Source organism: Brienomyrus brachyistius, chromosome 17 (genome assembly GCF_023856365.1).
Source record: "Brienomyrus brachyistius isolate T26 chromosome 17, BBRACH_0.4, whole genome shotgun sequence".
In the NCBI taxonomy this organism is placed as follows: Eukaryota; Metazoa; Chordata; class Actinopteri; order Osteoglossiformes; family Mormyridae; genus Brienomyrus; species Brienomyrus brachyistius.
The window spans coordinates 9,810,685-9,822,259 of record NC_064549.1 but is presented as its reverse complement, the minus strand read 5'-3'; the positions used below and the strand labels follow the sequence as shown (position 1 = coordinate 9,822,259).

The 11,575-nt window shown below is 39.1% G+C and overlaps 1 long non-coding RNA gene across 1 annotated transcript; it reads left to right on the top strand.

Moving 5' to 3' along the window:
- The first annotated feature begins 2,800 nt into the window (after positions 1-2,800).
- LOC125712434 (uncharacterized) lies at positions 2,801-6,127 on the top strand. The gene is made up of 3 exons (XR_007383305.1): positions 2,801-3,019; positions 4,086-4,206; positions 4,432-6,127. It is a non-coding gene; the product is annotated as an uncharacterized LOC125712434 (long non-coding RNA).
- The last annotated feature ends 5,448 nt before the right edge of the window (positions 6,128-11,575 follow it).

Here is an 11,575-nt window from a genome sequence, read left to right as displayed (position 1 = left end):
AGTAGTATATGGAAGCCTTCCTACTCGTCAAGATTAAAGATTCAATGTTTTATTGTCATATGTATAGTGTGCAAAGTCCAATGAAATTTTTAGAATACCTTCTCCACAGACTATTAACAGAGCAGTGCAATGCCACAAAACTCAATTAAAAAATACTACTATGAGATATGTAACGTAATATTCAACAACATATAATACAACATATAATATTGCTGATCAGTAAGTAGTGCCTTGTATTGTTTCATTGTATATTTTTAGTATTTTATTACTGCATATATTACTTGCAACAATGCTTTTATTGCATATGTGCATATTCAGAATGCAGCTGCTACTGTTAACATTATTAAAAACATTTTTAAGTGTTGGGGTTTCGGTTTCATAACATTTTCTGATATACTACGTAATGTGCATATTCATATATGTAATGTGTATACTCATGCAACATGTAATTTGCATATCCATATAGGGTTTTTCCATATTTTACTGTTCGTAATCAGTTTAAATAAAATAAAGGCTGGTCATTGTAACTTCAGTAGATGGGTCTCAGGTGGATCCAACATTTATTAATCTTTGTGGACCTTACACTGAGACTTGTGCTCTGCATAACCCAGGGGCATTTATGGTGTTGCCCATGCCTTTGTGCTGATGGATTGTGATCAGTGAAAATACAAGGATACTCTATTTTTGCACTCAAAACGTGCAAAACAATGTACATAATCATTGTGTTTGTAGTGGAGTGCCCCTTTAAGTGCACAGACATTGTATGAATGTGACCTGCCCTTAATCCTCTGCCTAGGAACATTGCTTGCTTTCTCTGTACAGACAGCAGTTAATAAGTGACACACTCCAACCTGGATGGGGAGGGCGCATTCGTTCCAGATCGGGTCTGGCACCCCAAGCATCCATTCCAACAACCATCGTCACCGCAAAATCTGGCTAAACCCACCCCCTCCCGCTTTCTCCCAAATGTCCGAAGCCTCTTATATAAGTGCAGGACACAATGGATAGTGTGACACCTTTGTCAGAATGTGATGCATTTCAGCAGCAATGGACAGAGGGAGTCACAAATCAAAATGGGTGACTAAGTGACAGCCCACAGCAGACCTGCTATAAGTATGAGGCAACCAGCTTTGTGTATATCATGCAAAATTGTGTTTATATCTGTGTTTGCTTGCGATGTATATTGCAGACTGTGTTATCACTAGGTGAATTATAGTGATCTATGACCAGGACTTTTTTTTACACTTTTAAGGCTTCCTACGAAGTAATCTAATGGTTAACCGTTTACATAACAGTGTGTAAATCGATCAGATCAGATGAATGTTTTTGTAAAGACAGTTCAGACAATGCTGTATACATTTATTACAAAATGTCTTGTACCTTTTGTATTTTAAATGTTTTTTTAATGGGCCGATCACATTATATGAAAGTATGTGAAAACTCTTAGAAGTCTGCATTTACTTAATCAGCCGATGACTTGAAAAACAAATGTTCTCCAAAAAATATATCAAAACGTAAACAGTCCAGAAAAAAAGATATAAATACATTTTAAATGTCGCATAAGAAGTAAAAAACAAAAGGACACAATATTTCCGTAAAGACAAAAAAGGGGGACATGCAGACACACACCTGTACACACACACAACAGCGCGACACACTCGTAAACACCGGGGCTCACGTCTGCGCACAGCCCATGGCCAGCTTCCTGTATCCCGCTGCGCTCCCGCAGCCTCAGCGAAGCTCCTCGTCTTAGGTCCGGGAACCGTTAACTCTTTGCGACAACTTCATGATGATCTGGCCGTTTACAGTGGAAGCCATTTCACACGCGCTAACAAACCACCCCCGGTACCACCCATTCAGGCGCTATAATTATGTTTCATCGTATGCATACTGATACATGTATATCACGTTAATAAATATTCCTTGCACACAGTAAAATAACTGCAAAGTATAGCTGTTGGTATAGGCAGAAACAGTTACAATCTGATGCTGTTGTTGTGATTTCGTCACCATATAACCATAAAAAAACATAAAAGAACACCCTAACAGGATTTTTGTTTCACTGGCTAAAGATTTCATTCACTTTGTATTACTTAAAAGAAACCACTGAAATAAAACAATACATTCACATAACATTAACAAAACACTTTAATTACAAAATGATAAATAAGTAATAACAAATTTTGGGAAATCAATAATAAATGCTAATGCTCTACGCAAATCCCACCCTCTTTTGCTGTATCTATGGCAACATTACGAATGATGAACGCTTTCCGTCGTTGCAATTGTGACACGTAGGTGTAAATGGATCTATTTTCAGTAACACTGTAATAATGTACAACGTTAAATTGGCTGTTGATGTTCTGACAAATATTCTCATCTTTCCGTTTATTTATTTATTTTTCTGCTGAAGCTGAAAACATATAAGCCATTGCCAAGGTCGTTGCTCCCTGAGCAGCTGGGCTGAAGTCCCCCAGAATGCACCTCGTGGAAGAGTGCCGCTCCGCACGTATACCTCTGTCGCGTGCGCGCGCGAGCGCGGGCACGCTCATTCTCTTTGTCCGTGCGCAGAGTTGCCCGATCCACGGTTTTCCCGCCCAATTGGGCTATTTTGAAAATGCTGTTGCGGGTACATATTAGGAGGTCGGGGGTTGGATTTTTAGGGGTGCTTTTATAATGTTACGCGGTAGCAGACTGTAAGGAAAAGAAATGAAATTAATTATTATGGATGCAAGTGGCTCGTAATACTGAATAATACTGAATCGCCAGTCAGGGAAAGTCACACACACACGAGAAGGAGAGTGGGTCCGTTTACGTGACGTCAATCATAGTGCACGTCTTTACTGGTAGCTACGATTATAAATACGAGCAAAACCGACGGTTTCTGCACGCGATTAGACAGATCAAAGTATGACTAATTTGCTGTGACATCATATAAAAACACAAGGGAAAGAAGGACAAGGAGAAGTGAGCGAGATAAGAGAAAGAATGAGAGAGGCAAACCTACACACGTTGCAAGGTGAAAGAGTTAGGACGGTTAGCTTGTTATCTAACGTTACTTGTCAGTGCTATAAGTTTCAGAGGCAGAATTCTCATATTACGTGTATCAAGTGGGTCCGTCGTTCCCTTCAGCTACGTGCATCAAAAGCAGCGAATGCTACCCCTAAATGTGGAGTATATGGCTTCTCAGACCTAAGTATTGTTTTCAAATGCTACTCAGCTGTTTCAAAAATATACAGTTAGTTGCACAAGACCATAAATGTAGGTGAATATCCCCTGAAGATACTGCAGTTGTCTGACACTAGGTGGCTTCCAATCAGTGAGTGCAAGTGTGAGTTAAAGCTACATTTCCAGCTGACAAAAGATAGTGGAAGAAACTATATACAGCTGAATTTATCTGCTAAATGTAAAATGGCAGCGTAAATGTATTCCAGGGTTTCCAACTGTCATGCATCTGGTGTGACACTCTTTCAAACGCACGCAAGAAATATTATGGCAAATCTATGTAATTACATTATAAACCTAAGATTAGCTACATCAGAAGCATCTGGGCAGTTTGCAAACCCTACAAACTATATACACTGTAATAAACCTTACATGCATGTTAATGTATGTGCAGACTTGTCTCGAATTGAATATTTGGCCTGCTGACCAAAGTTGGCAACCCTGCTAATCCACCTCAAATTTCTCCAACCCGTCGTGTCATAATTAAACAAGATCGTTATTAAACTTGAGACGCCCAACTTCTTGAAGAAATCATAACATTCTATCAATCTATTCTTGAGTGCGTAATACTGTCACAGCTGTTTCAAAGCTGGCATGACATCAGGGAATTTACTTTCTCTGATGAGTACCTTCCACCTCTTGATTCTGTAGAGTTTGAGGTGCATCAATGGGGATAAATGATCAAATGCTGTTTGGATTTGAAAGGCCAGTGTAAGAACTGCATGCTGATGTTGGTCAGAGAAATGAAAAAGAGGCTTCCAGATAGCATGAAACAACTAGAGGCTCTCAAATTTCTGTCACCAACCCATGCTTTATGTGCAGCAAAGAGATGATCTTACTTTATTTTTTTCTTTAAAAAGGAGATCTAGGAAAAGCAGAGCAACAGTGGAGAATCCTGCATACTCTGAATTGGAAAAATAAGAAAGACAAGCAAAATTGAGGACTTCTGGATAGAAATTGCAGGGTACCCAGATGCTGCAGGTGATAGGGATTTTGAGGAACTCAGCAGTTTTTCCCAATCTCTTCTTGCTTTGTATTTCAATAATTCTGCTGTTGAGCAATCATTTTCCCAAATGTCTCTCATAAAGAATAAATTGCGAAACAGAATGGAGCAGACATGCGTTAAATGCGTGTTTACATGCCCAGGAACAGAATCTGCAGTCATAAATTCAAACCATCTGCAAGGATGCTCTCTCTTCACTGCAGATATCTACTCAGCTCCAGTGAGGAAGATGAGGAAGAGAGTACTGATCTATAACAGAAGAAAACATTAAGACTATATACAGTAATTGACCAAAGCAGAGTCGGAAGGAGACTGCTCAGCAAGGATGTTTGTAGAGTTTTCCATGAAAAGCGTTTGTAAAGTTATAACTGAAGAGAACAGGACAAAAAATGGCAGGTAAAGTATAATGTGCGCTTGTGTTTGTCTGCGGTATGACAACTGATAACAGATGGACAGGACATATGAGAAAACCTATAAATAGTTAAGGTATCCTGAAATTTGGAATCATCTTGAACTGAAAGGAGACCAAGCACAGAAGAAGAGACACTGAACAAAATGACAAATTGAGTGGTAATATGCATTCTAAGAGTATATATTTTAAAAATAATAGCATAGGTAAAGTTTTTCTGACCTTCATTCCAGTGTAGGACAACTGTGTCAGTGTTGGTGCTTGCATGTAGGTAACAGCCAATGAGGAGAGACCAGGACAAAAGAACAATCAAGGGGAAAATGTTAGTACAAGTCATTGAATCCTTTTATGGTAACATAATTGTATTTAAATATGGCATTAAAATGTTAAGCATTTGAATGTGATCAGCATGCAAAATACTTCTCCTTGAGATGCTGGGATTGTAAGTGTGTGTGTATGATATTCTACTGACTAAAACTGGGAAAATCTGTACCATTCTTTTTGTCTTAAAATCTGAATGTGCATTTTACAGCACTGTTAATATGACATTATGTCTATTGAACATTGTTAAAGCAAAAATAAGGATAGTAAAAAATTCCATTGAATGATACAAATACTGTGGATTTTTTTCCCCATCTGTGGCAGTAAATACTTTTTAGACGCTACAAGGGTATGTTTCTCCTCATGAAAAAATCAGCAAAAGTGGCCAATACACATGTCTTTAAAGAAAGAAGTTTTGCGTTTTTTTTGGCTACTATGTTTGAATTCTAGAGATGTTTACGTAAGAAGATGCCTTCATGGGAAAAGTAATGTTTTCTGGTTACTGCAAGATTGGGAAAAAGGAGGAGTGCAGCCATATGCATAGATTTGTTGGGGAAGATATCAGAATAATGGATATAAATAGTCGTGAGGGCAGTGTTTTCAGTCAGAGAGGGAGGGGCAGAAGATTCACAGAGGGAGCAACTGGACAGAAAGATTCTATGAAAGGCCTAAATATACCACTTATATCTGAAATGGCTGGTCTTCCCAATAAACATTAATTGCTAAGAAACACATAATGAATAGACAATATATGACGCAAAATGACTGATGGAGTATGAGAGGTTAAAGGAGAAATTGTACCAAAGCAGCAAAAGAATGAGATCTATGTTTTGTCCTTTTCTTTACGGCCTTTGGGAAACTGGCAATCAGTCATTTTTACATTATGCCTCTCAGTTTACTATGACTTATGTTTTGCTGGGTAAATGTACAACAGTCTGCGTGGCAAAATGATGGCAAAATGGTTCACTGGAAATGACCTCGCATAGCAGGAGACAAAATTGAAAAAGCTAAATTCATCAAAAGAATGGAAATAATTTATATGCTGTACATTCCTATCATTATAAATATGAACTGTATAAATAAACTGTACTGGGTATATATTCAGACATGTACAATTCTCTTGTGTATGATTGGATGTTTATTTATGTGCTCTGTGTGTTGACCTTCCCCTCCCCTCTCTCTTAGATTATCTGGAAAAAGTTGTCATATATGGATGATTCACTTGGAGAGTTATTAATATTACTGGGCCCTGAATCACACACGTCCTCCCCCTACTCCCAGTCGTCTCCCTGAACCATCACTCTTGATCTGTGGCATTTCAGGAACTGTGTAACACGACTAGACAGGAGGTGCTTTCCAGCTCTTCTTTATGTAGCAAGAATGTTAGAGTCATGCGGGAAGACTTCTTTTTGTTGACTGTGATTCGCCGTAAGTCGTCAATACCGGTGTCACTTTAAATGTTTCGTTATCATGTAAATTAAGAATACTTTAGCACCATCTTTTGGAAGGAAAGTGAAGTAACAGAGAAAGGAAGTCCCCATTCAAAGAAATGACTTCTCCTTAAAGTCTTCGCAATGGTAAATACCTCACGTGTTCTGCAAATTGCTGTGTACAGGTGGTGTGGGTGAAGTGTCTTGACTCTCTTACTTAATTTGTCTGTCTCTGCAGGTTAAGACTCTGCTAACAATTGGAAGGTCATCAACTTAAGTCCGGTGATTTCAGAAATGGGCCCTGAAGCAAGGACCCTAACCCCAAGTGTTGCTGCAACTGGCTGACCCTACTCTCCGATCCTCGCTTGTATGTCTATTCGGACAGTAGTATCTGAAAATGAAATAAATATAAAAAGATAGTCTTTATGTCACGGGAGATCGCGGGCAGAGCGGCGATCGTGCGGAAGGAGCAGGCAGGCAAGCGGGATACGGGAAAACGGGGGTTTATTTGAGGCACAGGCAGGACGGGACATAGGCATCGACAACATCAATGACGGACGAAGGACTCAGGTAAGACACGGACTGAAATACACAGGACTGATTGAAAATAAGCAGACACAGCTGGGTACAATCCGGGAAACACACGTGGGTAAGCAGGGGGCGTGGCACACAGGAGGAGCCGACGAGCAGGGCATGACACTTTAGGCTTCCCATAGACTTTAACTGCTTCATACATGAACATACCCTGTTAGTGTGTATAGTGAAATGCATTTTTCGCCTGCTTCCTGGATTGTGGTTGAAAGGTAGTAGGTAATAACAAATAAAAATATATAAGTAGAAATTAAAATAAAGAAAAATAAAATAAAACAAGAGAAGGCAATAATGATAAACAGCAATGACGTCAGCAATGTACGGCAGTGTTTGTCAGGAAGATGTAAAAGAGTGAGGAATACTGTAACACGCAGAAGAGTGGTATGTTAGCTGCCCTTATTTAATCCTTATGTAGTATAATAAAGGCGACAACCTGAGTAAAAAAAAAAACTCATTTGGGCTGTGGTAGCATCTTCCTGAAAAAATGTTCGGTATGTTTTTACCTACTCTAGGTATTAAAATTATGGCAGGTGCATTTATTATCAATTGACCATCACCAACTACATTAATGTGACTGGCGTTAAACACGGTGGAAGATTTCTTCCACTACTGCCCACAGCCAAAGTGAAATAAAGTGTCCTGGCGGAATTAAATTGCGTCTTGTGGCCTTCCAAATACAACTGTCAGAATTTGGCATCAAGGACAACAGTTCCTGTTGCAGAGAGCACAGAGAGCTAAAGATTTCTGACTCCAATAATGAACCACATAAAACCTGCCTGCATCAGCATGGTATTTTAAATATAGTGGATGATGATGGTCATCAGTTACCTGCCAGAGTCAGTAGAACAACGAAGGGATTTGCTTGTGTGTGTATTTGAGGTAAATGCAGCTCAATCACACATTCATCTGTCTATCCATACATCCATCCATCCAGGAGTGTTTATTATAGTGTATTACACAGAAAGTCTTGGGACGGTTGCTTAAATTTGTATCAATGTTGCAAAATCCTTTGTTTAATAACAAAAGTCCATTGACCAGTAAGGTGTAACATATCTACAAATATCCTCCATACAGACATTTTTTTGCCACCTAATTCAGTTCTTTTCTAGCCATAATGCTGTAAGTTGAAATTGTAGTCATTGGCTCCCAAAGGGATACTAAAGACAATTTTTTGCCATTTTTATGTTATCGCAAAGGTGTTGCTAATTAAAAAGGAGCCAATGAGACTGTTTGGCAATGAACTTTTAAACTCAGAACAGCTTTTAGAACTATAATTTGGGACTCAATTTATTACTAATTTAAATTAATGTATTACTTAAATCTACAGATTGTTTCTAATGTGATATATTCAAAAGAATAAAATATTGATTTTGTTATAAAACCAATAAATTTGCAAAATTTTACTGAATGAAACAAGCGTCCCAAAACTCTGTGGGCACTGTATAAAGTGCAAAAAAAAGAAATCAAAACAAAACAATCAAGGTATAACAATACAGAGTGACAGTGCTGGTTGACAACAGAGTTAACGTAAAGTCCAAATCTGGGGAGGAGGGCAGCAATAGGTTTGGAGTCTGGAAAACCACGGGGACGAAATTTTTCTTATGGGAAGGTGTTCTTCAGTGCTTTGCCAATGTGTAACATTCAAAGGTGTCTCGGGAACTAATTTGGTACAGTAATAACCTTATGCATAGTCATGCATTCATTCAGTAACTTTTATTCATGTAGCGTCAAATTGAGTCTGGATTGCAATCTGGCAACCTTTTAAAAGCAGTTAAGCATATGAAAAGAGTTGTAACAGTTTGTTTTTTCTCTGTCTTATGGGATCCCTTCTGAAACTGGTTTGCTCCTACAGTCAAAAAAATTGTACTTAAGTAAACAGTGTTCTCTACATTGCTCATATGTGTGTGATTCTGCGTGTGTCTTGGCTTGCAGTGGTCTGGCATTACAGGATGTCTTCTCCTATATTCCCTGTGCTACCTGAGATAGTTTTCCATTCTCATAAGCGTTTAGGAGACGGATTGATGATTTACGACTGGCGACTTTTCCATGTGTCCAGTAGATGGCGCCAGTATTTAAAACAGCTCCTTACGTTTGTATGCACCAGTACAGCTGTGTAGCACTTGTTGAATGCCTGTAGCTAAAATATACGGTAATTCATTATTTACAGACAGCGGTTAATGTTTCTTTAAGGCGTAGTTAAAGCAGTTAACAAGCAGTCAAGGTAATAATTCATCTTCATTCTTCATCTTCTATATACTACAGCAGTATTTTGGATGAAGTGCATTTAGATACAGGTGGCACAGGGAGATACTCGAAATGTAAAACAAAGTGCAATGACATAATATCTATTAGAATTAGAAGCCTGTTCCCCATAGGAGCTGAATCGCAGATTATTTCCTGTGAAAGCCTGGAGTACCTGCTTTGGAGTGTGATGCTACTGATGTGACTCAGGAAGGGGTGTGCGACTTTGCAAATGTAAATATAGGGGGAAATGTATCACTGAGAAAGTTAAATTTTCATACAGAATTTTAGAAAGAATTTTCTGTTCCTCTATGCCTTTCTTTTATAAAAAAATCGTTTAAATATGATTTGGTATTTGCTGTTATGACAAAATGTCAAGGATAGTTTGATTTATGTGGGAAATAAGATATCCTCAAGACAATGCAGATTTAAGCCTCTAATGTTTACCATCCGGGCGGCATGGTGGTGCAATGGTTAGCACTGTTGCCTCACACCTCTGGGACCCGGCTTCGAGTCTCCGCCTGGGTCACATGTGTACGGAGTTTGCATGTTCTCCCCATGTTGTTGTGGGGTTTCCTCCGGGTACTCCGGTTTCCCCCCACAGTCCAAAAACATGCTGAGGCAAATTGGAGTTACTAAATTGCCCCTAGGTGTGCCTGTGTGAGTGAATGGTGTATGAGTGTGCTCTGGGATGGGCTGCCCCCCCCCCCCTCAATCCTGGGTCGTTACCTGCCTCACGCCCCTAGCTTCCAGGATAGGCTCCAGACATCCTGTGACCCAGAAGGATAAGCGGTTTGGAAAATGGATGGATGTTTACCTTAGTGGATATATTATTCTGAAATCCCACCTACTGTGACAAGATTTTCAAATCAATCAGTGGACTTATAGTTTGTGATCAACATAAGCAGTAGGTCAGCCAAAATGCTGAAATGCCTTTTTGATAGCTATTTTCTGTTACAATATGTTTTCTATTGTGTAAAATCGATAGATAAGTGAACACAGGCTGATTTTTAATTTGAGATGATTTATTATCCACTCATTGTGTGTAGGGTACATCTCGTCCCCCTCCATTAAATGCTGCAGAGAAGCAGATGGCATCTTGTCCTCGGTGCCCTTATGCCTTATGCATGGTGATCCCTGCAATCCAAAAATTAATATGTGGTTACTGAACCTGGGTGGCTGGACAGACTGTTGCATAATATTTGAGATTTATCATCAGTAAAAACATTCTGACACAGACAGTCAGGTCTGTTTTACTACTTCCGCACTTTGCTGTCATGTAATTAGCTGAAATTTACAGCCAGGCGTTCAGCTCTTCTGCAAGATCCCCCTGACTAGGAGGTGATGCCATTAAGCCATTGATCTGTCCTTTCAAATAAAGCAGAAGCTGAGTGCCTTCATTTTACCGTCAGTTAGTGGGGCTGTGTGCTGTTCTTTTAAGCGGATTGCTGCCATTTTAGTATCCCGCCAAGTATAAAGACTCTTTTTTAAGTTTGGAGGTTTTCTTGCGATCTCAGGACATACAGCTCAGAATAGCTGGTGACCATAAATTTTCATTTTAAAGAACTGTTGCATTGTGCATATTTATATATATATATTCTTGGGTTACCAAGCATACAGTAGTATAGTCTAGTACGTATATATACTGTAGCGTAGTATAGCATAGTATAGTGTAGTGTAATACAGTATAGTATAGTAATAAAAGCTTCTGTAGTTGTATAGAATAGTATACTGCAGTGTAGTATAGTTATTTAATGTTATTAAAGTTATTACGTAGGCACAGGGGTGCCATAAGGGGAGGAAGTTAGGATGATTCTAAGGGCCCCTAAGTGACAGGGGGCCTAAAACTTTGGAAAATAACTGGATTGGTCTGGACTGGGGAGCCCAATATGATATGCCTTCATGGGGCCCAACATCTCTGGCAATGCCCCTGCGCAGGCAGTTACTTAACTTCATTGTAGTTGTGTAACTCACTTGCTCAATGACAAAGAAAAATCCTTGATTCAATGTAAATCGATCTCCTTGTTATAATCTAGGAGGGAATTAGAAAATATACTGATTATATCTCAGTATATTTTAGTGCTTTTGTTCTGGTACACGACTGATGTTTTAGTGTGTGACCCAAAATCACTAACCTTTCTGTGATAACACGCAGTTTTTAAAGTGTGCATTCTGGGACTCCTCCAACCATCTTTCTTGGTGCTTGAGATGTGAAAGCAGAGCTGCAACACAGATGTGTTTTTCTGCGTCCTTTAATGTACTAGAATTGCCGTAAAAATATTCAGCTATATAAACAGTTGACACTGCAAGCGCATCAGCCACGTAACTAAATGTAGTTTGTCATACAGATGAAAT